A 27,605-nucleotide genomic window follows, 5' to 3' on the forward strand; every position below is an offset into this window, starting at 1 on the left:
ACAAGCCACTTAAGGGGTTTTGCAGTGTACACTGGAGACGCATGCTGCCGTGCCACAAAGGAGAGCTGCTTCTCTTTCTTGTTCAGCAGTGTGGGCTGCTTTTCATACCACTGGGGACTGCCGTCCCTGGCCTTCCTGCACATCTCTAAAGAAATCCATCAGCTCCTTGGAAAGTTCTGGAAAAGGGCTTCTACATTGCTGGCTTCCTGAAGAGAGCTTTCTGTATGGGAGGTATCCTCTTTCTAGATAAGCTCCTTAAAAAGCCAGTTCCTCAGTGTTTTGTTTTGCTCATCCTTGTAAAGATGAGTAACATTCCTACTGAAAAGTTCTTTGATCTAAGAAGGAAGATGGCTTCTGGAAAATTCCATGACAAATCCCTTCCTCTATGTTCCTAGAGAGAAGCAAAAATGCACTTCCCTGGCACACTGAACGCCTACCATTTCTGTACAATCCAAGCTTAGAAATCCATGCCCTGTGTGTTCTTCTTGTCAGTGTCCTTTTGGTTCCTTTTCTGCCTTTGCTAAGGTAAGAAAGAGACTTCCCCATGGAAGCTAATTTTTCTCAACGGCGGCTGAGAGTAAACAGTATTGTCCTGTGAAGACCAAGGCTGCAGTCAACAACAGACCCATTGTGCTGGCCTGTGGTTTGGGAGACAGAATGAATGTTTATGAAATCAGACTTAGTGCTGAACAGTCAAAGGCTTTGTTTACCTGCAGGCTGTAGACCCAGCTACTCATTTTGTCTAAGGAAGGAAGTGCAGTCGTTGTAATTAGGAAAGGTTGATATAACTGATGTGTTAATAACAGTCACTTTTTTTTCTTTTTTTTGGGGGGGGGGGGAATTGGTCATGGGGCTTGAACTCAGGACCTGTGTGCTGTCCCTGAGCTTTTGCTCAGGTCTACTACTTTGAGTCACAGCTCTACTTCCTGTATTCTGGTGGAGATAAGAGTCTTATGGGCTTTTCTGCCTATGCTGGCTTCGAACCATGATCCTCAGATCTCAGCCTCCCAAGTAGCTAGGATTATAGGCATGAGCCACCAGCATCCAGCCAACTGTCATTTTTATTTGTTGTTGTTGTTTACCTCTCTCTCTCCCCCTTTTAGGCCAGTCATGTGATTCTTTTGTGAAACCTGTCTAAGGCTAGATCAGGCCTCAAGAAACACTGTCTTTTGGCAAAGAAAAGCAAAGGTCCTTATTTTAAGAGATGTGTGTGTGTGTGTGTGTGTGTGTGTGTGTTGAGAGAGAGATACACACATACACACAGAACAACTTTGATTTAGGCTCAGAGTAAAACAGGGTCATATTTATGGAATGGAATAGGACACATATAAGCATTATAACCATGAGCTTAGGATTTTCAAAGTAGAAAAATCATCACAAAAAGACTCCTTCACATGATACCTGTCTTACTGAGGTGAACATTTGTAGAAAGTATTTTACAATTCAATTACAAGTCAGGTGCTGGTAGCTCATGCCTGTCAGCTACATAGGAGGCTGAAATCTGAGGATTGCAGTTCTAAGCCAGCTCAGGTAGAAAAGTCTGTGACTTTTTTTTTTTCCAGTTAATCAGCAAAATGCCAGAAGTGGAACTGTAGCTCAAATAGTAGAGTGCTAGACATGAGAAAAAAAAGCCAAGTGAGAATCCTGAAGGTGGCTCACGAGCAAACCCTCAGTCCTAACCCTTCACCTTTATATTGTTTACAACTAGCAATCAGGACAATGCACCTTTAAAGGTTTCCTTTGGTCATCAAGTTTATAAAATTTCATTATGAAACTTGTAAGTTAAATTTCTTGTTGCATCACGAAAATATGACTTGTTTACTTGACAATGTGTTCTTAGGTCTGTTTGACTGTGGAAAATGCTCCTACCAATTCTTTACCTTAAGCTACCTTCCCAGGTCCTTTATTTTTACACACACACACACACACCACACACACACACACTACACACACACGCATGCACGCACACACGCACACACGAAATTTCTTGGCATCAGTGAAATTTCCACATGATGCAACCAAGAAGTCAGCTTTTTTGTCTCCGTAGAAGTAGGGTAAATTTATTTTCCACGCATGAGGCCTAGAGGCTTTGTTGTGCTTTAGGGGCTCCAATTCAGGGCCCAGCATTTACCAGGCAAGCAATCTGATATGGAGCTGCATCCCAGCCCAAAAGGTGTGCGCTAAGCTGTGAGTCTTAAATGCAGAGATACCTGAGATGATAGAAATAAGTAGGACTGAGCATTTTCATGGTTTCACTTCTTTCTTGTCAGCTGAGGGCTTGCTGATTCTATGTTGTATTGCAAAGGAAGGTTCTTACATACAGAGTAGATAGTGGAAAGTTTTGCAGTACTAAGTCTTGAACTCACAGCTTAACATTTGGTAAGCAGACACTCTGTAACTTGAGCTACACTCCCAGTCCTTTTGTTTCTGGTTTTTGTTTTGTTTTGCCAAGTAAGGTCTCCTGCTTTTGGCTGGGTTGGTGTTCACTCAAGATCTTCCAACCTTCACCTCCTGAGTAGATGGGATTACAGTCATGTATCACCCTGCTGGTCTGGTTTTTGAGACAGGCTCTCACCAAGGTCTGGTCTTGTCTTTTCTTTTTTTTTTTCTTTTGTTTCCTTTCCTTTCCTTTCCTTTCTTTTTCTTTTTTTTCTTTCTTCTTTTTTTTTTTTTTTTTTGGCCTCAAATTGCTATCTTCCACTTCCTGAGATTACAGGCATATGCCACCAAGCCTGTCCCGTTTTTAGAATGTTTTTTTAAAAAGTCAATCCTCTTCTAACACTTGCTTTCCTGTGTGAGGTAGTTTATACCTAGCTTTTATTCTTTCTTTCTTTTTTTTTTTTTTTAAACTTGACCCATGGAGGAAACAAGCTCTGAGAGGGGAAGCACAACAATTTAAATCTTCTTTTGCTCCCCTCAATTGGTACAGAAGTTCTCTGCTGGTTATTTGTACTATCTAGGCTTTCTTCTGAGTGGTCTTGTTTCTTTGTTTCACCATAAATGTTAGTCTATTCAATTGACAGTTGCTAGAGAAGGAAGAAGATCTGGGGATGGAATGATCTGGATTACAGTCAGTACATTTTCATAACAGTCACAGCAGTAATTCCTGCAAACTGTGCGGTTACCACTTCCTTTTGTTTATTTCCCCCGAGCAGATGGGTTTGTTTGTATTTTGCTTAAACATTAATCAAAAATCAATCTATGGCTATGTAAGTGTCATTAGATAATTCTCATTCTCACTACAGTAAATAATATCTGTTTGCTCCTGTTAGATAAGTCTGGGTGTCCGTGAAATGTCGAATAGAATTACATGAGATATGACATATGGATATGTATTTTATAAATTAGTGCTTTTATGCATGCAAGAGAAGCAATTTAGCTTACTGACAAAAAAAGAAAAGCGAAGAAAATTCCAGAGAAAGAACAGGATACCAAGACTAAGTAAATTCGGAAGTGAAAGAGAATATGAAGCTGGCATCCATAATATGCCTTTAAGCTACTCGGGAGGCTGAGATCTGAGGATCAGAGTTCGAAGCCAGTAAAGGCAGGAAAGTCCATGACCACTTCTTATCTTGCATTAACAAGCAAAATGCTCAGAGTAGGGGTGTGACTTACGTGGTAGAATACAACATGGAGCAGAAAAAGCTAAGAGACAGTACCCAGGGCTTGAGTTCAAACCCCAGTACTGATGGGGTATAGATAGAGAGGAAGTGGGGTGAGTAGAAAAAGAATATGTATAAAGTTTAGATCAAATTTTTAATAAATTGATACAATTTATACATTGGAATAAGAACCATAAGCAAAGAATAATCTAGTCCTGAATATTTCTATATACTTCAATGATGTTTTATATCTTTCCTAGCCCATATATATACATATGTGTATATGTATATACACACCCATATATATGAATACACACACATACATTTGAGGATAGTCAGAGGGACCTACATGATATGCAGCTGAATACGTTTTTCCCTCATCTACCAGGCATAGCTGCTTATAAATAAATGACTTGAATTCTCTATGTTTGTGCAAATGTAACTGACATTTCCCTGAGCTTAGAAAATAGGAAATTTAAGTTTTGCTGAGTAACTGTATCTGTAACTGTACATCTACCTATAGACAGAGAGGTTTTATGATTATTACAATTCAAAATACCTAGAGAAAGCAAGAAGCTATTGAAACTACTGTGAGTGCTCCCCTTTTTGTAGACTGAGATCTGTTAATTGCAAGAAATCTGTTTTTAAAATCAATCAGCGGGAACTCTTTATGTCTTTCCCTAAGATTCATTTACCCTTGAAAAAGGCCAAAAGTTTAATGAAGCTTCTAAATGCCAATCTTTCCCTCCTCCTGCTGCCGAATGTGCTCCAACTATAATTACATTTGCATTGTTGAAAATATTAGTAATTCTGCAGCCAGACCTTTGAGGTGGCGCAGAAATACAAGGGAAGACATCATTAAGCAAGCACCTGGACACTTGCTCCAAGTACCATGTGCTGGGCCTGTTAGGGGGGGTTACATATATATTTTTGGCTTAATTAACCCTGAGAGTGTCTAGAGAATGTAGCAAACTTGGCCAGCTCGCCTTTCACTCCATACAGTAGGTAGCCTAGTAATGAGAGTTAAAAAAGAAGAGAGTCTGCCTCTCCTCTCCCCACACACTCTAGCATTCATTTAGTCCCTGCCTTTGTTCTCTGTTGATGTGAGCCTGTATAACACTATTTGCTGTCGATTGGCAAATTTTTATCCTCCTTATACTACGTTGGATCTTTGCTTGTTTCCATCCGTTTTCAGAGTGCCTTCCCTAGTGATTGCTGTAGGGAAATTATAGTGATTAGGGCTCCGCCTCTTTCTTGAGTGTTTGCTGGTACCGGGGCTTGAACTCAGTGCTGTTCCTTAGCTTTTTCCACTTAAGCCTGGTACTCTACCACTTGAATCACAGCTCTACTTCTGGCTTTTGGGTGGTTAATTGGTAATAAGAGTCTTATAGACTTCCCTGCCCAGGCTGGTTTTGAACCATCATCCTCAGATCCCAGCCTCCCGTGTAGCTAGGATTACAGGTATGAGCCACTGGTGCCCTGCTAGTCTCCAATTCTTGTTTGCCCATCAGTGTTCAAAAGCAGCATTTTTTAATTCAACTCCATTAAGATCATCTTTCTTCTCCGAGTAGAGTGGCTATTAAAGATATCTTAATTGACTAAAATTTCTGTACTGTAAAATCAAAGTCTCAGCTCTTCAAAAAGTAAAAAAGTATGAGCTTGATGAAGGCCCACCATTGGAAACTGCCTCCCAAGTTAGTCTTATATTTTGCAATATCGACTCCCACCACTGGCATTTTCCTTTAACTTCCGTTATTTTCAAAAGGAGATGTTAATCATTTTCCCCCCAGGGAGTCTTGGATAATCAGCTACCTATACATTTTTCTCTACCGTCTCTCTGACATGGCTATTAAAGTATGCTCTTCCACATAGCTTCTAAAACTTTCAGATCCTGCTAGCTGCCTAATCCATGCCTGAAGAGCAGACATGTGCTCGTGCTGACTTTGCATTTGCACTTGATGTTTCCGCCCGGTTTAACATCTTCCACTGATTCCCCTGTGCTCACCTCTTCACTGGCTCCTTCTCTGACAAAAGTTTCCAAGCTATCTTGGGATGCATTGATGCCTCCTTGGGCAGAGGCCAGGCTGCAGACACATTTGCAATGAATAGTGAAGAAAGAATTTCAGAGTAAACATACTTTGGTGCCTGGCGCTTCAGGTTCTGTGGAGGAATGGCATATTCTCAGTAGCGCCATTAACAAGTGGGGATGGCAGTGGGCTGGTCATGTTGGTCCATTTATTTGTGTGAAAGAGCCCAACGTTCACGTGTTCATACTCAACCTCCTGTCTCTTGAGTTTTAGGTGGTTTGGATATGTGTATTGCTGATATACCCAAACTAGTCAGGGTGTAAGCATCATCCAAATGCATCTGCTCTAGGGCACGTAGTTAGCAACCTGTACCTGTTAGATCAGTCTTCATCCCCATGCTGCACCCTCATTCCAACCTACTTCTTATATTTCCAAATCTGAAGCTCAAGAAATTCCATCCTCTGCTAGCTAGAGTCCCTTTTTATCTCAGCTTCTCTCCCTCAGTGCCCTTCATCATCTGACTTACTTGTTTTCTGAAGGCCAACTCAAAGAATGCATTGCTTTAATGCTAGATTAGAACCTGAATGTGTCCTCCCTCCCCTTTATCCCATTGTATTCTCCTAAAGGGACAGAACTAAACATGCTTTACTAAAAATAACATAAACCTGTCACAATGCAGTTCTACCGTGTACAAATAACTTGCTAGATGATTAACAGGAAAACATAAAAATACTATGAAATGATCTGAAAGTCAACTTCAATAACTATTGGCAGGAAGACTTTTTCTTTTAGAAAAAGACTGATTCTAAGATCACTATTATATATATAATAAAATATTATATATATTTTAAAAAAAGAGCAATGAGGTAAGATACTCCATAAAGCCTAAATACCCAATTAATCAAGAGAAAGAACAGCAAAACATAGTGGAAAGCCCCAATACAGACTCAAAGTGTGCACAGAATTTGCTGGAGGGAGCATCTTATGTCAGCAAAGTGGGTGAAGAGGAACTGTGCACTTACAGGTCTTGGAGCATGGGGACCCTTTGCCCTCGGAAAGAAGGAAGTTGGTCCCACACCTCTTATCACACACCAGGTTAAACTCCAAATTGATCCTAGGTAAAAGTGTACACCACAGAACTGAATGCTATAGACGAATACATCAGGAATTCTTTCATATAACCTTAGAGCGTTCCTCCATGTTTGGAAGGAAGTCTGCAGTATCTGAGAACACAGTCTGTTGATAAACCTGTGGGAAATGACCCCTGTGGCAGGAAGGATTGAAAAGATGGTTTCTTTGTGGAATGGAATTTGGTGATATCTCTGAAGTTTCGTGCGTGCGCGTGCACTCGCGCACACACACACACACACACACACACACACACTTTGACTTCAGCAATTTTGTCAGTGCATTTACCCCATAAATACACCAGCATGCATGCGAAATGGCAGTTGTAAAGTCCGTTCATTATAATGTTACTTGAAATGGCAAAAGGTGAGAAGTCACTCATAATTCCATCAGTGTGGAAAGAAATAAATAAGGGCACTGGCTCTCAAATTTGTTTCTTCATTAGAATTACCTGGGACGATGATTTCTTTTTTTTTTTAATTTTAAGCTCAGACCAATTCAGTCACTCTCTCTTTGCCTTCTGCTCTTGGCTTCTCCTCCAGTTGTGGTTCTGTCTCTATGCTCTGGCAGCAAAGGAGAGGATGCCAGGGGACCTCTCTGAGACTCCGAGTACACAGTATGGTGAGGTAGAGTTGGTATGAGGTGTGCAAAGAGGGGAAGTGGTTGGTATGCAGATAGAGACTTGCCAAATAGCAGAAACAGCCCACCTCAGGGTAACTGCACCTGTGTAGGGACCCACAGAGTGATGGACAGGTGAGGGGGCTCTTTGGAGTTGGGGGAGACCATGTGGGTAACATATTTATCAAGGACCCAGGATGAGGAATTTGACTAGGGGTGAGGAGGGCGGAGGTGGAGAAGATGAGACCTGAGTGCTATCTGGAATGAGGGCTTAGTGGGAGCCCTTTTCTAATGAAGACACCACCCCAGCCCTCAGGAAGTTCAAGGTTTAAAGAGGTACACACAGACCTGCAGACCGTGTCTGAATACAGTATGAAAAGCCGCTCCCGAGTTCACAGCCTTCTGCAGGAAGTGCAGAGGCTGAGGCAGGGAAAGAACAGTGTGGAGAACAGTGGCCTCTCCTGGGCAGGGAGGGATAAGGTCTAGAACAAGCAGAGGAAAAAAATAAAATCGGAGCAAAAGGGTGTGTATGGCCTGGGCAGGAACCTGGAAGATCAAAGTGGCTGAGGGGAGGATGCTTACTGGCCCTGAGGCTGTGGGCTGGGGTCTAGGTCTAGGCTAGCAGGGCCAAGGGCCTAAATAACTCCATTCTCCAGGCTGTGGAGACCTCTCCTTGTGTGAGTGCTTCCCGGCTCGGGTCAGGCTCCACTGGAGATATACAGAGCTGGGACACAGCATCAGGCAGGGGGTGGCAGATTGACTCCCACGGGGGTCAGTTTGGATTCAGTGTGATCCTCAGCTCTCAGCCTCCTTCCTGAGAAGTTAAGATTACAGGCAGATCTCAGCCTCCCAAGTAGCTAGGATTTACAGGCATGAGCCACCAGCGCCCAGCTTTCAGTTGCTTTCCAGGAGCCTTTTATGCCCTTTATGTTTTAAACTCAGAGCTTGGAGCCACCCGGGGCAAATAAATGAACCTTTTCCTCCTATCCCCATTTCTCTATCAGTATGGCTAGAATCTTAGGAAGAATCTCTAGCTTGGGATGGTGATTTGCTCCTACCACTGCAGGGCTACCTAGGTTGGGGAGGGAGGAGGAGGGAAGTAGCACCTTAGTCCTGAGTCTGGGGATGTTTCCCAGGGCTGGGGTCCCTGGAACATGATGAAGCCAGAATGTGGAGGTGATGGAACCCCACGTGGGAACCGATCATCTTTTCCTTGTCAAGTGACCCTAATACCATCTGATGTATCTCTCTTCTTTTTAATAAGAGCTCCTGGTCTCAGGCACCTCGGGGTAAGATCGCAGCTCCAGAAACTTGCAACCAGAGGTCTCAGGGGGCATCCTGTGCACCTATGCATGCCAGCAATGGCTTATTGTATGAGGAGAGGGGTTTAAGCAATGGATAAATTTTAAAAAACAAATAAGTGAAAAAACCAAACTTCAGGAGAAAAAAAATACCACAAAATCGATTGGGCTGAGGAGTGGAGAGGAGAGCAGAGAAAACGGGCCATGCACTGCCTTTGTAGTTTCAGAAGAGTTGGAAGCTGGGAACCAAGCCTTTGCGGGTTTCTGCAGGAAACAACAATCACCCCCCCCCACACACACACACACCCCAAATGGGAAACTGCAAGTCAGCAGCGCGGGCGCTGGGAGCTCCAGGAGGATGCCCACTCGTGCCTGCATTTTAGGGGGTGCACCTCCCCGCTCTTCCTAGCCGCAGAGACCCGAGGCTCTCCTTTTGTCTGATGCGGGCACCCCAACCGCGCCCCACACACCAGCCAAGCCGGAGCTGGCACCGCCCGCCCCGCGTGCGCGCGCGCACACACGCGCCTGCGCGCGCACCCAGCAGCCCCTGGCCCAAGGTTGTTTACTACTTTCTACTCCGAATAACACGCCAATCATCAATGCCCTCCCTCCACGTCGGCCAATCAGATCGCTGGGAAATTCCACCTTTCCAGTAGAGGGAGGCCTGCGCGGAGATTGGCAGAGACTCTTGTCCGTCAAGTGGGCATCCCGCAAGGATGCAGCAGAAATATTAAGAGACATGATCACCAGAGCCGGAGGAGGAGTGACCTTCTTCGTAAACAAGATGTCTCCCCCCTCCCTCTCAAGAAAGTGGGGGGCTGGGAGGTGTGGGGGGGCGGGGGGAACCCACATGCTACCCAGCCCTGGGGCCCCACAGGAGAGGAGCAGGCAGAGTCAGGGAATCCCTCCCTTCCTCCTTCTCTCCCTCCCTCCCTCGCTCCCTCCCTCCCTCCTGCTGCTGCAGTTGTAAACACGTTCCTCTCCCTGTCTCTTTTTCTCTGCCAACAGTGGCCATTACAGGCTGCTGTTTACAAAGAAAAAAAACCCAAAACCCTGCAGGACAGAGGCACCCCCTCCCTGCCCCCTCCATCTTCCATCCTGCTTGCTTGCTTGCGCCTTTTGGAAGCTTGCTTTCCTCCTTTCTTAGTGAAGCCCCTCATCAAGAAGGAGGCCGGGGCTCTTGCAGGCTTGTTTTTCCTTCTCTTGCTGTCCATGTGGGACGAGCCATGCTTAATCCACTTGCACCATTTTCTGCGGATATTGTCCTTTTCGTCTTTACTCGGGGCAGAAGGGTTAGATCGATTTCCATTGGGACCCCTGCAGCCCAAACGGGGCAGGGGTGCAGGGGGGCAGGGAGGGGGGGGGGGAAGCAGGTCTGCTAGGACTGTGTGGCTTTTTTTCCCTTCTTCTTGTTTTTACTGGTTATCATCGAATGCTATTTTAATTCTGTAATTTTTTTTAGATCTTCCTCCTTTCTCTGCTTAGAGGTTTGAGAAGGGCTGTGCCCCTTCTTCTCTCCCCCCTCCCATTTTTGAAGTCAGTATTGTGTGGAACTCAGTGTTTTTCTACCTTCTGTGATCTGAATCAGGTTTCCGTTTTCCAGCAGCACAATGTGGTTGTATTCAGTGTGATAGGGGCGTAGTGGACATGAATTATTTGCTACAGGGCTGCCTAAAAGGTGCGGAGTGGATTTTGCGTGCCCTGGAGCAGCTCCAGTGCCTGAGGTTTTTTCTTCTTCTTCTTGTTATTACACAGGCTAGAAGCAGGAAGCTCTGGCAAGATAGCAGAATGCAGCATGTGCAATCCAGTTCAAAAATGCTCTCTTCTTAGGAGCTTCTATCCCAGATGACATCCAGTATTGCTTAGTTGTGTTTTTCTTTTTCCTATTAAAAAGAATGGGGGAGGGGGAATCCACGAAGATAGCTTGTTTGGGATATTTTTTTGTGGGAAGCTTTGTCGACATAGAAAGGATAAATTTTGAGGTTCTTCTTTGCTGAAAGGAGACTAGGCCTTTCCTCTTCCTGTAATTCTGTATCCATTTGGGAGTTGGAAGAATGAATTATAGGGGCCCACCCTGGAGCTACAGACATTTGAAGGACATAGATCCAACCCCTCACCCCTCTGGACCCCTGCAGCCTGTGAACATTAGTAGTGATCAGACACTGGGGGAACAAATGGGGAATGCAGAAGGAGAAAGATAATGTTGCAGGCCTAGTATATACTGGCCAGGATTTGCAAAAGCAGCTTCCACATCCTACTTTAAGTCCCTGGAAACTCCTGATTTCTACCACAGACAGCTACCCACAACTGCTGATTTGAGTCTCCTTCCCTCTTTCCCTTCATCCTTCACCGGGAATCTCTTTCCCAAATGATAGCATTAGTGCATTGGACACAATGTGGCCAATAGAGACCTCCCTCACAATGTGAAGATAGGGTTGTGGTGTGGAGGGTGGCGACAGCAAGTTGAGAAGGCCAGAGCAGGGGCAGTGTTCTGCCTCTGGGCCATGAAGTTCCCGGCATCATCGTGACACCACCTGATGAATTTACAAACTGGGCACATGATTGAAGGCAGAAAGACACTGTAATGAAGTGTGTCGAAATGATGTGTGCTCCAGCTCCTGTTCCTGATTATCTGTCCCATCTGAGCCAAGTGATTTCACCTCACTTAGCCTCTGTGTCCCCTGCCTGAGATGGGAGCTGTGAAGTCTATAGCCCTGCTAGGGCTCAGGGATGCAGGTTAGGGGATGGCCTGGTGCCCTGCAGGGGGGTGGTGGTGGTGGTTGTAAAGCATCTTCTCCCCCCACCCCCCTTCTTATTATCCTTTCTACTTATTGAGGGTGGCATATTGAACTCACCTTTACTGGGTTTCTACATCACCACCTCCCTTCTGGCCAGGTCAGCCCGTTCATTTTTCCATGCCAACAGCCTCTAAGTGCCAGGAAGTCACGTCTGAATAACCAGAGAATGTTTCCCTGCTAGAGAGTGCCAGGGCAAATGAGTCTGGGAGCCAAGCGCATTGCTCCTGTTCAAATAGCGGGGGAAGCCAAAGAGCCCAGTTGTTCCGCTCCTCAGTGACTTGAGACAGGTTTGGAATCCTAATCCCAATCTTGATGTAACCCCGCCTCAATGTTCAGGTTCCCCCACCTGCTTTTACACGTCTGACTTCATTCTCTCTTTGTCTCTTTCCCCGTCACCATACTGTCCAGTGCTCCTGTGATGACAGAGATACACAGACAACCTGACATGTCAGACTGACCCATCTTCTAGAACCAATTTCCAGCCTCCAGTCTATACTCCATTGTACTAGCCCCCTTCTATCACCTCATTTGTGTGTGTGTGTCTGTGTGTCTGTGTGTGTCTGTGTATCTGTGTGTCTCTCTGAGCCTGAGGCTTTAACTCAGGGTCTGGGTGCTATTACTTTACTTTCCACTCATGGTTGGTGCTTTATCACTTGAGCCACACCTCTACTTCTGCCTTTTTGCTGGTTAATTTGATAAGGAGTTTCCTGCCACAGGGTGGCTTTGAATCTCAGTCCCCAGATCTCAGTCTCCTGAGAGGATTAACAGGCTGGCAGGTTTCATGCCCACCAGTCTGAAACTCCTTGTTGTGTGATGTCCTTAGTAGTTTCATTTAACGGCACTGTGACCAGGCATCAGGTGACCTGCTGTCTGTCTCCACTCCTTTTGGCTTAGAGCATTGCTGGTGCTGGGGCTTCAGGACTGACCCCAGAGCCCTTCTTTCTCAATCTGATGCTGGGGTGCTAACACCTCTTCCTCAGGGAGTTGTAAGGATTAACTGTGCTTGGCTTCAAGTTTATACATAGCAAGCACTGAGAAAGGGAGAGTTATTGTAAGGGTTGTTTTTATCATCCATAGATGGATGTTACCAACTCTCTAGGACTGCCAATAGAATTACTGAGAATTATGTGAAATCACTTCCATAAAGACAACTGCCCTTTGTATACTACTACTACTACTACTACTACTACTACTACCACCACCACCACCACCACCACCACCACTACTACTACTACTTACTACTACTTTCTCCTCCTCCTCCCTCTCCCTCTCCTCTTTCTCTTCCTGCTTCTCTTCCTCCTCTTCTTCTTCCTCCTCTTCTCTCCTCCTCTGCCTTTTACCACCTTTTCTTTGTCCTCCTCCCCTCCTCTTTTTTCCTTCTTTCCTTCCCTTCCTCCCTCCCTCCCTCCCTCCCTCCCTTCCTTTCCTTCCCTCCCTCCTTCCCTCCCTCCCTCCTTCCTTCCTTCCTTCTCCGTCTCTTGTTCCTCCTCCTTTTCTTTTTTCTTTCTTCTTTTCTTTTTGGAAACCGTAGTAGGGCTTGAACTCAGGGCACAGGCACTGTTCCTTAGCTTTTTTGCTTAAGACTCATGGCCCTAGCACTGGAGCCCACAGCTCCATGTCTGGCTTTTTCTTTTGGCGGTTAATTGCAGATAAACGTCTCGTAGTACTTCTTGCCTGTACTGGCTTCGAATCTTGACTCTCATACCTCAGCCTCCTAAGTAGCTAGGGTTACCGGTGCCCAGCTCCAAGCATATTTCTTTAGCAGTGACACAGTTGGGTTGGAATGCCTTCCAGCTCCTCAGGTGCATAGCTGCTCATCTGTAGGAGAGACTCAGTCTTTGATGCTAGAGGGCTGTAAAGGCTGTGTGAGACATGTGGCCAAAGCTTGACCCTGCTGTATAATGGGCAGAGCTGCTGTGATTCCTGCTGCTGCCTTTGCTTGGAGGGAAGTGAATGGCTGACCCCTCCTCTAGCTGTATCTCTAGGAGGGGCCTTCCACACCAGGTAGCCTAAGCCAGTAGGACTCTTGAGTCTGACCCCTGTTAACTGTGAGATGCATATAGGACCAAGGAAGGTGCTCAGCTAAGCTCTGGGGGTACAAAGATAAAGAGTCACACCCTTCCCTAAGGAAGACCTCCATAGCCTTCCCAACCCAAGCAGATATTGTGCTGCCAATCTGTATTAAAGCCACAGTCCGTGGTCTTCACCAGAGATTTTCGCAGCATATAGCTACAGCTCTGTGGTCTAGGCAAGTCACTCCAGATCTGTTAAGTCTTGGTTTCCTCTCATAGCAGAGAGAATATTAGAGCAAGGGGCAGACAAAATAGCATATGGGCCTGACTCTGAACTGCACAGTAAACATTAGCCCTTCCCATCACTGCTCTGCCTTTTGGAGCGAGCCCTTTGCTGAGTATGGATGATATAAACTGTAGCATACATATTTGCACGATTTGAGTTATTTTAAGTGTACATTTAAAAATAATGGGTGGATTGCTGCCCAAGTATAAAGAATTGGATCCGGGCTCTAAAAGGATTGCTTGCTGTGCTTTAGCAAAATACCATTCTCCTTAAGTTTCATTTGATCATTCTGCAAAAATCTAAGCATCTGTTTCATCCCAGCTCTTGGTGCAACAGCAAGCCGGGAGGGAGAAGCCTCCTGTCCATCTTTTTGATGCTGTAATATTTCCCTGTGAACTCCATATTTTTCTTTTCCTCCTGCAGATAATTCTTTTCTCTGCAGGCCACAGTAATCCTGCTCACATTTGGGTGGGAAGTCATTAGGGGAAGAGAGGTTTTACAATAGAAAAAATTGACAGTAGAAAGTAAAGTGGTATGTTTAAATGTACCATTTACAATAGAAAGTACAACTGGAGATGGTGCTGTGGAAAGAGCTGGTTCAATATCTTCACACGTACATGTAGTGTGTGCCTTGGCTTATACAGGTAGTATCTTGGGGAACTAGTTATAGATTTGTGAGTATTGTGTGTGCACGTGTGCTGTGTGTGCACACTGGTATTGGGGTTGGAATTTGGGGCCTCAAGTTCTTGCTTGGCATTTTTGTTCTGTCTTTTAAAAAATGGTTAATTGGAGATAAGAATCTCATAGATTTATTTACTGGATCTGGCTTTAAACCCCAGTCCCTAGACCTCAGCCTTCTGAGTAGCTAGGATGACAGGCATGAGCCACTGATGCTAGAATTCAGAGCAAGCCATTTTGCGAACCTTTTTAGAAATACACACTTGGGGCCCACAGCTCTCGTAGTCCCAGACCTGCAGTATCGTACAGAATGTTGTGTCTGGTGGAATGTTCTCTGATTGCACCCACTCACCCACAGTAGCTGAGAGCTCATGAATGGTAGCCGCTGCTACCCAGGAACTGAATTTCAGGTTTTATTTCACTTGACTTTGAATGGTTATACATGGAAACTGGTCGCTCACAGCACAGGTGAAGCCACAAGAATCACAAAATACTTTCCTCTTAAAGTAGTTGTTTCATTCAGGGTGCATTTTAGATACTTTTCTCTTGCCCTGGCCATTTTTTAGGACTGTCAAAAGAGATGTGCCCATTAAAGAAAAATACAACATAACCATTTAGACCAGGTGCTGCCTGATTGCACACTGTGTGTGTGTGTGTGTGTGTGTGTGTGTGTGTGTGTGTGTGTGTGTGTGTGTGTGTGTGTGTGTGTGTGTGTGTGTGTGTGTGTGTGTGTGTGTGTGTGTGTGTGTGTGTGTGTGTGTGTGTGTGTGTGTGTGTGTGTGTGTGTGTGTACTGTTGGTGTTGCTCAATGGAAAACACTAAGTACCTACAGTGACCTAAACCAGAGCAAATTATGTATAACTGAGTTCCAGGAGTTAAAGTACTAAGGGAGATGGTAGTGTCTGCTGATTCATAGATATTCAGAAGCAGTTTTGTGGCTGTGAAAATAAACTGCCTTTTAAACATTTTGGAATAAAATGGAAAATCATTTGAGTTGAAATTTTTAGTTGAGTTTGATTTTTTTTTTTTAAATTTCTTCTTTGTGAGATTCCTTTCTACCCCACCTCCAGCTCTGTTGTTTGAGATCTAAAGAATAGAGCCTGGCTAGTCTGGTCAGTTTCAATTTTATTTAAATTCATTTTGCCTTCATGCCTTTTTAATCTAGCACAGTCCCACGACGTATTTGGCTCAGAGTACTCCCAGGAAACGAAACTATAAAAACATTTTCATGAAAAACATTTCCACTTATATTTAATTTTTCTTCAATAGGAAAAAAAATTTCCCAATGTAATCTTTCCTCTCCCCTTTAGAAATAAATCGCATGCTTTAGAAATAACATCAGTCTACCAAATGCACTCAGCTATTTAATGGAGATATAAAGGCCCCAGGGACCCTGGCTTTCAGAGGCATGGACCCGGTTTTTCAGGATGCTGAGAAATTGGGACGAGGCCCTCGCACAACAAATTGGTACTGCACTAAGCAGGGAGCCTGCCGCGAAGTCTCTCCTTCATCTTAAACCTCCATCCTCATTCTTACCATCACTCTTTCCCCCCCTCTCCAGTTTTATTGTTGTTTCTTGGTGCCAAAACTAGAGCTTGAACTCAGGGCCTGACACTCTACCTACTTCTGGATTTGGGGGTGGTTAAGGAGCTAAGAGTATCACAGACTTTTCCTGCCCGGGCTGGCTTTGGAACTCTGATCCATAGAACTCACCCTCCTGAGTAGCTAGGATGATAGGCACAAACCACTAACTTCCTGCTCAAATTTTATCTCTGAACAACTTGTAAATGCCTGCCAAGTCTAGCTGATGTTGAAATTCCTTTCTTTCCAAACTTCCATCTGATGTCTGGGACCAGCTCTGTGGGAAGGTGTTAGAACACACCACAGAGTGTGGCTTACACTTTTCTTGATGGAGAAAGGCAAGTTAGCCGGTATTAGCAGCAGAATTTGATCTTCACTTGACCCTTTGATTTTGTTGTCATCATTGCATAGAAGTTATTAAGCTCATCAAGAAACTCATCCTCAGAGGGGCATGGACCAAGACCTGAAATGAGAGAAAGCTATAAGAAAAAAGGGCGGCATACCACAGCCAATTGGAGCTCCACCATGTTTTGTGACAGTTATAAAACCCATGTACATTGGGATCTGTGCAAAACCCAGCACAATCACCTGCAAAATAACAAGCAGCATATTTATTGAGAGCACATTTTATTTATGTTTTCCAACAGCCAAAGTGGTACTTTCTACCAGCCAGCATTGTTCTTACCAGTGAGGAAACCTAGACCTAGGAAAACAAATTGTCTGCACACACCTGGCAAGATAGCATTTGAACCAAGACAGACCTGGTTTTTTAAAGTGTATGCTTTTCATTTGTTTTACAGCCTCTATAATTTTTGTGCTGAGACACTGAGAAAATTGTGTGTTGCTTGTTTTCCCTTAAGAAAGAACCTAGTAAAATGAAATTTTCCAGTTTGTAAGCTTTTCCCTTAAGAGGGGGAAAGAAACTCTTAGATTTCTAAAACAAGAAGAAAGATGGAGTTTTTTTTTTTAAAGAATAAATATGAAAAGGAGTGTTATTATATTTGGGTTTTCTGAATATGATTTTTGTGATCTTGTAAATTTTTCAGCATGAAAAGATGTAGAATTTTTCCCTTTGAAAATTGAATCACTTTTTAAAAATATAAAAATCACTTTCTTTTCATTCTTCATTTCTTTCTCCTTCCTCTCCCCCTTTTTTCTTTTTTGCCCAAGCTGACTTCAGATTGCAATACTCAGCCTCTGGAATGGCTATAATGGCAGCCTCTGGTATTAGTTTTATACTAGTTTTTGTCTAGTTGCAGTATCTGATCTTTTCTGCTCAAGGCTAGTACTCTACCACTTTGAGCCACAGTGTTACTTCTGGTTTCTCAGTGGTTAGTTGAAGATAAGAGTCTCACAGGGCTTTTCTGACTGGGCTAGCTTTGAACTGTGATCCTCAGATCTCGGCCTCCTGAGTAGCTAGGATTATAAGCATGAGCCACCAGCACCTAGCTAAAGATCAGATTCTTAAGTGAAAGGCTGAATGTACAAGCTGATTGAGTTATAGGTTGTGCTATATTGGATATAAGAATGCATATGTGTTAGAATAAATTTCAACAAGGAAAAAGAGCTGGTGCAGCTTCTGGCATTGTAAATCTGTTGGACTTCTCCATTATAATTCTGTGCAGTTAAAGCCATATGCCATGTCTTTGTGCATGGTTGCATTGGTCATGCAACTTCTTGAAGTATTGCCTAGTGCTTGACTCCAAACGGTACGATTAAGGGTTTTTGAAATATCACCATGTTTCTAAGCATTTAGGACAATTTCTGTTGTTCATATCAAAACCTAGTCTCGACTACCTTCAGATTCCATGTTCAGTGCTGAGCATAAAAGCCCATGTGTCATGGAAAACTGTGCTACTAGAAGTTTGGGTCTTGAGTAAGTTGTATACTTAATAGATTGGAGTTCTGAGTGAGCAGTAGCCTGGCCTCTCATACCATCTATTTGTTAAATGGAAGAATGACCAGACCATGAAATGCTCAAGCCTTTGGGAGGGTGAGATGTCAGTACCTGGTTTTCTATGCTAGCTTGTTGAACAATTTTCTGACAGACATATTCTGTACTGCTTTCCCTCTACTCTAGTGAATATCGTTTAATCATCTCTCACCAACTAGGGAGCATCAGCGAGCATAGCTTATATTGTGCTTAATCCACTGATACCCATAGGCCACTGCCCTCTGCTGAAGGTTCCTTGTGCTCATTGTGTTCAGATAGTGTGTTTCATTTATGCGCTTCCCTTTCTGTTTGATAGACAGTGCAGTAAGAGGAAAGACTGTCTCCATCAGCTCATCTGGAGGTGAATACTTACTATGCTTTTTAAAAAAAACTTTTTTTCCCTAAGAATGCTTAAAAAATAGATTTCCAAGTTTGTTGGATTTGTATGTGAGAGTAAATAGGCAGCAAGTAAAGCCTACCATCTTTCTAGACCTTGGCTAGACTTTAGAAATGAATTTTTGCTGAAAAATATCTTATCATCAGTCTGTTTGGAATAGTTCCTTCTTGCTTGCTTGCTTTCTTGCTTTCTTTCTTTCCATGGTTTTTGCTGTTGCTTTGTTTTGTTTTATTAGCCTCCTGCCATCCATTACATGTCTATCTCTGATTCACTCTTTTCTCTTTTATAGTATGGTAGTATTGGGATATTTAAAAAGAAGATAACACACTAACCCACCCTAAGCCTAAGTCAGACATAAACAGAAATCTTCAGGTTGTGTCATTGTCCATACCCTAGACTGATCTTCACTGTGGATGAATGGTACAGTATTTGAGACGCCCCTTTACACCTTGCCAGAAGTAAATATAATCAGGAAGGGCTTACGTGGGTCCTGTCTCTCTCCTTCTGTTTGTCTCCATGCCTCCCTCCAAAGAATTCTTGGTCAGTGCCACCCCTACAGGGAGACCATTTATCTTACAGGCAAGCTAGAGTCCTAGGACTCCTAGTGTTTGAATCCCACCTCCCCAGCTAAGAGATCTTCGTGGTCTCCCATAGTCCACAGGGCAAGTACTCCCTCTAGAGGACATAGCCATCCAACCCTCCACTGGACAGCTGTTAGAAATTGTGTTAGAATTTGGGGGGTAAAATGGATCCTGGATCCTGGGGTGAGAGCAACCCCAAGTTCCTGATCTACCACAGTCTCTCTGACTAGCAACACAAGCCGGGCAAGCTCTTTTGCAGCTTAATAACCTGCCTCTAAAAAGTAGCATTGCCTGCCTGAAGTTCCAACAAAAGAATTCCTTGGACCTATGAATGAAAGATCAGCCTAGTGGCAACAAGGCATAGAGCTTAGGCCATGCTAAGTGCAGTGCTGGTGTCACACCTCTAATCCTAGCCACTCAGAAGACTGAGATTTGAGGATCACAGGCTAAAGCAGGAAAGTCCATGAGATTCTTATCTCCAATTAACCAAAAAGCCAGAAGTGAAACTGTGGCTTAAATGGGTAAAATGCTAGCCTCGAACCAAAAACTCAAGGACATCACCGAGGCCTTGAATTCAAGCTCCAAGACATTCTCTCTCTCTCTCTCTCTCTCTCTCTCTCTCTCTCTCTCTCACACACACACACACACACACACACACACACACACACACACACACACACACACAGAGTTTATATCACATCTATTTAATCAGAGTAATCAGAGATTCAACCATTCCTGGAGTAAGGTAGGACTTGATCCATTTCAGTCATCCTGCTGGGCAGGGGTGGGGGAGCATGTGTACCCAAAAAGGTACAGCAGAGTGATCCCCCTCCGATGCATATCCCATTATGCTGAGGCCGCCAAAGTAAGAATATGGTAGCATTTGCACAACATCCGTGGCCTCAATTCTCCATTATTCCCCAGTGAGGATCATTTCATTTCAGGCCAGTCACTGGGGGAAGAAAAAGTAGATCAAGCTTTTTTAGATGAGATTTCAGTTGAAACCCTGAACAAACTCCTCTTCTGTGCCTTCCCTGCCACGTGGTGTAGGTCTGGAAACTATGTAGGAAAGATTCTATGTTGGAAAGATTTTTTTTTTTTTCTGTTGAAAGAATCTGATCTCTTGTATGGCCTAACTTGCAAAGATGGGAGCAGCAGATGCATTTTATGTAGCAGAGGATACAACAACAGGGTTAAGGATGTATATGTTCAGATTAGCAAAAAGATTTTTAAATAAAAAAAAAAAAACAGTTTAAGACAAAGATGAAAGGACCCAGAGGGGATCACACAGGGTTTTCTGTTGCATTTTGTGGGCTGTACATCTTCAACCAGCTTACTTTCCATTTCCATCCCCCCAAGCAAGTAAATCAAGGACAGATTAAATGTTAGCCTTTATGTCAGCCTAGCAAAGTGCTCAGCATTGGATGGGTAATTCTCTACCAGCCTCAATAATCATTACCAACAGCATCTCCCTGGCAATCTCCTGTAAAAGTAAAGATGTCTCTTGTCTCTAACCTAGAGAGTTACCTTATTTATGAAGCACCGTCAATGTTTCAAGTGGTGAGGAATACCACATAAAATATACCAAAGTGAGATTATTTTAGTCCATCTATGATGGTTTAATATGTACGTTTATACCTGGGTCAAGAGACTTTATGTTTCTCCAATATAGTTAGTGACCTTTTTACTGTAAGTTGCCTTCTTTTTCCTCCTTTTAGGAACTTCTAAAAACTTTTTTTGAAAAAAGCATTTTTAGCTTTTTAATTTAAAATGTTTCAATTTCAGATGTTAAAAAAAGTTGCAGAAATCACCAAGAGTTCCAGAACAGCCTTCACCCAGCTTCCCCAATGTGAGCATCTTATATAACCACAATGGTTATGTAAACCATGAGGGTAATGCAGACCGCAGACTAGGCTGCTGCTCTTCAGAGTAGAGTCCCATCTTCCCATCCCTCCTGCTACCTTTGTCATGATCCTGAATCCCCGAGGAAGCTCCACCTGGGATTCATTGGTGTACTTTCCCAGCCAGCCTTTCTTGGTCATTCACCAGCTTTCAGACCCTTCAAGGGTACCGAGTCATCTCCTGGATTTCTTTTTATTTTGGTGTGTGTATGTGTGTGCACACGCACGTGCCCACGTGTTGTTTGTGCCAATACTGGGTCTTGAACTTGGGGCCCTTTGCTCTTGTTTGGCTTTGTTCACTCCAGGCTGCTACTTTACCACTTGAGCCATACCTCCACTGCTGGATTTTTGATGGTTTATTGGAAATAAGAGTCTCTCTGATTTGTCTTTCTCAGTTCTCCTCAGATTTCTCTGCCAGGATTGGCTTTGAACTTCGATTTCAGCCTCCTGAGTAGTTAGGGCTATAGGCGTGAGCCACTTAAGCCCGGCTATTGTCATTTTTTTTTTTTTATTTCTCCCTTTGTCAGTGGAAAGCACTTTGTTGGGTGTGCTGTTCTTTATTTCTGTGCCTTCGCGTCCTAATTTTAACATCCATTACTGTGGTGTTTCCCCAGTGGTGATTTTCTAGTTCTGTTTTTATTTACACTTAGTAATTGGAATTCTACTCTTAGGATGTCATGTATTCGTTTAAGTGAGGGACAAAACTTTTTAAATAGCAATGACAGGTCCACTTTCTTTAAGCTGGGAGGACAATTTGACAAGTGACACCAAGCAGAAAAAATATGCAGAAACCCAAAAACCATCTCAAACATGAATGTTATTTGAAATGTTCTTGCTATTTTCCCCTACAGAGTAGGTGAGGGCGAAGGCGGAGGTGGGGGGGTGGGGGGGGGCTCTGCAACCAAAATGGTCTCATTTGTTTCAGTCCAGGCCGCAGATGTCTTTGGTGTTTGACGTCTCAGAGGGAATTCTGTCAAGGGACTAACTCTGATAGAGTGGGATGTTTGGGAGGCATTTAATTTGTAATGTGACATCTTACCTCAGCACTTTGTAAATGCTGTAACAGAAATGTTTAAAATATTGTTTTCCTCTTTCAGAATGTATATTACTACTGAATAGTAAATGAGTTGGAGGTGACTCTCTATTAGATTAAATTTCAGCAGTCCTCAAATCTTATTAGTGTAAAGAGATCATTATTCTGAAGTGTGTGTGTGTGTGTGTGTGTGTGTGTGTGTGTGTGTGTGTGTGTTGCTGGGGACCAAGGCCAGGGCCTTGTTTGTGCTGATTAAACATGCCCTCTACCACTGAGCTACCACCCTAGTCTAATTCTGAATTTTTCATTACTGAAAGATACGTTTAATAAAAGCTGGGCACTGATGGCACATCCCTATAATCCTAGCTACTTAAGAGACTAAGATCTGAGGATCTAAGTTCAAATGTAGCCTGGGCAGAAAAATCTGGGAGACTTTTAACTAGCAAAAAAAAAAAAAAAAAAGCCAAAAATAGAGGTGTGGTTCAAGTTGATAGAGCCTTTGCCTTGAGCGAAAAATCTAAGGAACAGTGCCCAGGCACTGAGTACAAGCACAAGTACCTGTACACACACACACACACACACACACACACACACACACATACACACACACACACACACACACACACACACACACACACACACGGCAGCATATTCTATACTGTGCTTTAAGTTCTATCTATATGATCTTGGTCTTTTTATTTGTACCTTAAAACTATTTCTACTCACCAGCCACAATATATTTTATCAAATTCTCTGTATTTATTTGGTAGACTGTTAGTGGCTATGTGGTTAAATATCCTCCCTGGCATGTGTTTACTAGTTGCAAATAAAATTTTAGGAGTATGAAATATAGCTGTTAAATTTGGGAGGAGGAAGGTGAATCGTAGGCATCTTAGAGCACAAATACTCCATGAACCAGCTGTCAGCTCACATTTTTAGGGCAAGGGAGAATTTTGATGGTGGGGGTTCATGATTTTGAGTTAGTTTGCATACTAAGTACATGTAAACTCGAGGATGCATGGGATTCCTTATATCTAAAAATCTCTAAAAGCTCTGTTTCAGATTGGTAATTCTTTGGAGAATATCTTAAAGTAGGTAGAAAAGCAGACAGAGAAAGGTGAAATTGATGGGTGTTATTTCTGGACCCTGGCTGAGAATCACTGTCAGTGTTTGCATTGATACGATTGAACATGCCACTTCGGATTGATTGGTAAGCAACTGTGTAACCTCTGACCAGCTGGAGGTGGATACACCAAGTGACCCTAGTGACAGGAGGCTGACATCTCAGGATCGCAGTTCAAAGCCAGCCTGAGGAAGAAAGCCTAAAACACTTATCTCCACTTAACCACCAAAAAGCCAGAAGTGGAGGTGTGGATCAAGTGATAGAGCACCGCCTTGAGTGAAATGCTAAGGGACAGCGCACCCAGGGGATAGCACACCCAGGCCTTCAAGCCCCAGTACTGGCACATGCACGTACACACACACACACACACACACACACACACACACACACACACACAGAAGGAGAGGAAGAGGAGAGAGAGAGGAAGAAGAGGAGGAGAGAAAGAAGGAAGCAAGTAAACAAACTAATATGAGGTAGATAAAATCTTTTTTGCAGAGTGAACCTAGGGTTCTTGTTCATGTGACTACCTCATTGCCTGCAGGGACTAGAGCCAGGAGGAGGACGCTCAAGTGTTCACCTGAACCCCTACCCCACACCACCCCATCCAAGGGGACATACCACCCTCCTAGTCCCTTTGCCCCTGGCAAACGCAAATCCATACTTATTCCTTCCCATTTCACATGGGAAATGTAAGGATCACTTTGGCTTATTCTCTTATTCACCTTCATTAAGATGCAGTAAAGCATGAAGTGTATTAATGGAGAGATCCCAGTCTATAGAGGCAATTCACTGAGGAGAAGACAGACTTGGAAGATTAAACTTCAGCTTCAAAAGCCAGAAACAGACTCTTGTTATTAATAACTTTGAAAATGGAAATCCAACTTTTGATAAATTATTTCGGAGATGTGGTTCAGACATCAGGTAGGCAAGTCTGTGTCTGGCCATCAATTATAGCGGTCTCCTGCTATCAGCTCCAGAGAATCAGCACATTCAGGAGCATGCCCAGGGGTCTCACTCAGAACTTCAGGAGCCCTGGTGTTTTCCTGCTGGCATGTGAGGATGTTGGCAGTCATTTTAGCAGCTTGATGGACCCAGAAATTGATACCTACCAGAGAAAGGGGGTGCTATCCATTTGTTTGCTTCTATCATCCTTGCTTTTAAAAAAAAACCCTGTAATTTTAAGGTTTAGACATGATGTGTGCTCCTTTTTAGAATTCACAAGATATATTGCAAGTGTGTGTGTGTGTGTGTGTGTGTGTGTGAGAGAGAGAGAGAGAGAGAGAGAGAGAGAGAGAGAGAGAGAGAGAGAGAGAATTGGTTTGAACAAGTAACAGGTTTTGTTTTTTACTCTTGCCTGATCAAGCAACTTGTTACATTTGCCTACATTCCGTCAATCCTGACCTGTGAGGCTGTTTTTTAGCCCTCATCCCCTCTGTGATAGGAAGACACCAGTGGCACCTTTCAAAAATAGAGGTTTGTTTTATTTTTTTTTTTCTGTAATTTAACGGAGGGATTGTAGATGGTTTTACATGAGACAGACAGAAAAGAGTTAACCCATTCTCAACAATTTTGGGAATGGATGATCATCCTGTGATGTTTTAAACTAAAAAAAATTTTTTTTAATTGTAAACTTTCTTAAAAGGAAGAAGGCAGAAGTAATTGTGAGAGATTTTCAGTGGCACCATAGTAAAGATGATGGTTTATAACTTTATTGAAATACATGGATCTGAAAAGCCCTACCCCCTTAGTCACAGAATTCCTAAGGATCTCTTGTTAAGACCCTGTGTCAGAGGGTATCTGTGGGAAGCATACAGGTCTACTGTAGCCTACTGGTTAGAAGCCTTGTCCTTGAGTTGGACCCTTCCAGCAATGCCTCCTGCAAGTTGTGTGATGCTGGCTCAGCCATTCTCTCTATGCCCTGGGCTTTGGTTCTAGAGAGGGCAAAAGCAAACTCTCCCTCCTGTGGTTGTTGTAGAGATGAAATCAGACAGCACAGAGTAAACTCTCAGCACATACCACAGTGAGTATGTCAGTGGTGGAGGCCTCGCTACTAAGAGTTATAGACAGACCCCTCTCTCCCTCTCCTTCTCGTGCCTTCAGCTTTTGGTCTTATCTCCCCCATGAGAGGGAGAATTATTTTCCATGAGATGTCTTCAGTCCACCCAGAAGTAAGTGTGGCCTGTGAGAGAGATAGGGCTTGCTTTGGGTCAAATCATTTCTTTGGTTATTGGGGAAAACCTACCAAGAAGTGAATCCTGAAGGCAGTGCTTCCTTGTGTTAATTTTTCATCCCCTAAAGTGGCTGGTACAGTTTTAGTGACTGGTCCTTCCCTTCTTTCCCTTTCCCCTTCCATTTCCTCTTCCCCTTCCCCTTCCGCTTTCCTCTCCCCTTCCCCTGCCCTTTCTCCTTCCCCTTCCTTCCTTTAAACTTTAGTGAGGGGGCAGGGGGCTCACACTTGTTGACTGGTTCAATTTCTTGTCATTTCCCCCACTTCTGCAGGAAGGGTCAGGAGATAATTCTCCATAGTAGTCTTGCCATCCGTTATTTATTTAATAACAGTTTGCTAGCAAAACAAAGAGTACTTATCCTGCAGGAAGTTCCCCTTTATGATTTGGTTTATTTGCTTCCCATTTATGCTTTGCCTCATTCCACTAAGAATTCAAGGCAGCTTTCAGTTAAAACCAAACAAAAATGAAAACAACAGCAGAAAACCTGTGGATAGCCCAGGATTGAACTGACCAAGTCCACCACACTAAAAGGAAGATTTTTTTTTTTCTTCCTAGAATGAGGCCCTTTGGGATTCTTGGGAGCCAAAGAAAAAGAAGAGCTACATTAAGATCTATATGTTTTTGTACTTATGCGCTCTCATCCACCTTTATATAAAATTCCAAGGACCCATTTTTCAAGTAGTAAACTAGGGTTCAGTGAAAAGCTATCTGTAAGCCTGGTTTTGGAGGCTCATACCTGTAATTCTAGCAGCTTAGGAGCCTGAGATCTGAGGATCTTGATTCCAAACAAGCCCCATTGGGAAAACCTATAAGACTCTCATCTCTAATTAAACATCCAAAAGCAGGTGTGGCTCAAGTGATAGAGCATCAGCCTTGAGCAAAAAATTCTAAGACAGTGCCCAGGCTCTGAGTTCAAACCTGAGCCTGCACATGCTCTAATTTGCAACCCAACAGCCAGCCCAGGGATCCTGGGAGAGTTGCCCTGGACATCATGCTTTGGAAAACCATAATGACAGATATTCTTGGTCCTCAAACAAACCTCTCAGTGCCTGCTGTTAGGTGCTGCCTGCCAGCAGCCTCTGGCTGAGCCTGACATTACTAGTTGCAAAACCTTGTTGAACGGAATGATTTCACATTGCCTGCGTATTTGAGCATTTCCACATATCTGTGTCCCATTTAGGCATCTTATTTCCTGCGTACCTCCATCTCAAGTCCACAAGTTTATTACAAGGGCTGTACTTCCTCCTCTCTGTCTTATTGGCTGTGGGGGAATTTTTTCCCCCACTATCCTACAGGGATGAGCCTATTGTATATCTTTACTGATAGAATTTTCATCTAACCATTACAAAAGTTGAACAAAGGTATCTGGGAGGACATTGTGGCGGGAGATTTCTGTTCTGGTTTGTTTGTGCTGCTAGGGATAGAACCCAGGGCCTTGTGAATGGTTGCCAAGTGCTTTGGCACTGAATCACACTCTCAACCTCTGCTTTCCTTGTCTAGAAGGAGTTTGTTCCTGATGGAAGTTTTGTTTACTTTGGATTTGTTTAGCAGTGCTAAGGATTGGATTCAGGGTCCCATATATGTCAGGCAAGTGTTCCACTCCTGAGCTACACTCCTGCCCTGCCTCATGCTCCTGGTGGAAGTTTTAACTCTTATGCTTGAGACTTTTCTTGATAGAGTTTGAACAAAATATAATCCATCCCTCATCTCAGCCCCTTACCCCACTATCAAATTATATTTGCACCCCAGGGATTCTTTAATATGTAAGGGCCAGAGTGTAGCTCAGTGGAAGAGCTCTTAACAGGTTTGCATTAGGCCCTAGGTTCTAGCACAGGGAGGAAATAAAAACTAATGGGGCCAGCCCGTAGTGGCTCATGCCTGTAATCCTAGCTATTCAGGAGCCTGAGGCCTGAGGATCATAGTTCAAAGCCAGCCCCAGAAGGAAAGTCCATAAGATTCTTACCTGCAGTAAACTACCAAACAGCCAGAATTGGAGCCATGACTCAAATGGTAGAGGCTTGAGCAAAAAGAAGCTCGGGGATAGCATCCAGGACCAGAGTGTAAGCCCCAGGACTGGCACCACGTATGCCTGTGCACACATGCGCGCGCATGTGCACACACACGCGCGCACACACACACACACATCTGGTCTACGTTGACCCTTCAAATGATGTCTTAAGTAAGCTTCTGTCTACCTTGGGTTACATGAAGAGTACTTCACAGCAAGTGGATTTGTAAACAGTCCTGAAAAACTGGAATTCCAGCGCAAAGCTCTTCTGAAATTTTGATTTGCGCAGAGGTGAAGTAAAATACTTCAGAATCCTATCCTTTCGTTTTTCTTTTCAGCCGTATATCCAATCTTCTGTGGATCCCCAAAA

At 43.7% G+C, this 27,605-nt stretch overlaps 1 protein-coding gene across 2 annotated transcripts in view; it reads left to right on the plus strand.

Annotated features, from left to right (window-relative positions):
• Positions 1-27,605, plus strand: part of Igf1r (insulin like growth factor 1 receptor) — a 227,585-nt gene that overhangs the window by 134,223 nt on the left and 65,757 nt on the right. The window contains exon 1 of one of the 2 annotated variants that reach the window (XM_042698579.1): positions 23,037-23,042. The exons of the other annotated variant lie outside the window; for it this stretch is intronic. The gene's annotated coding sequence lies outside the window, so the exon portion shown is untranslated. Of the gene's footprint in view, positions 1-23,036; positions 23,043-27,605 lie in introns of those variants that run through there. 2 annotated transcript variants of the gene reach the window in all.

The sequence above is a fragment of the Dipodomys spectabilis genome, unplaced genomic scaffold (genome assembly GCF_019054845.1).
Source record: "Dipodomys spectabilis isolate Male_0828 unplaced genomic scaffold, ASM1905484v1 ptg000233l, whole genome shotgun sequence".
In the NCBI taxonomy this organism is placed as follows: Eukaryota; Metazoa; Chordata; class Mammalia; order Rodentia; family Heteromyidae; genus Dipodomys; species Dipodomys spectabilis.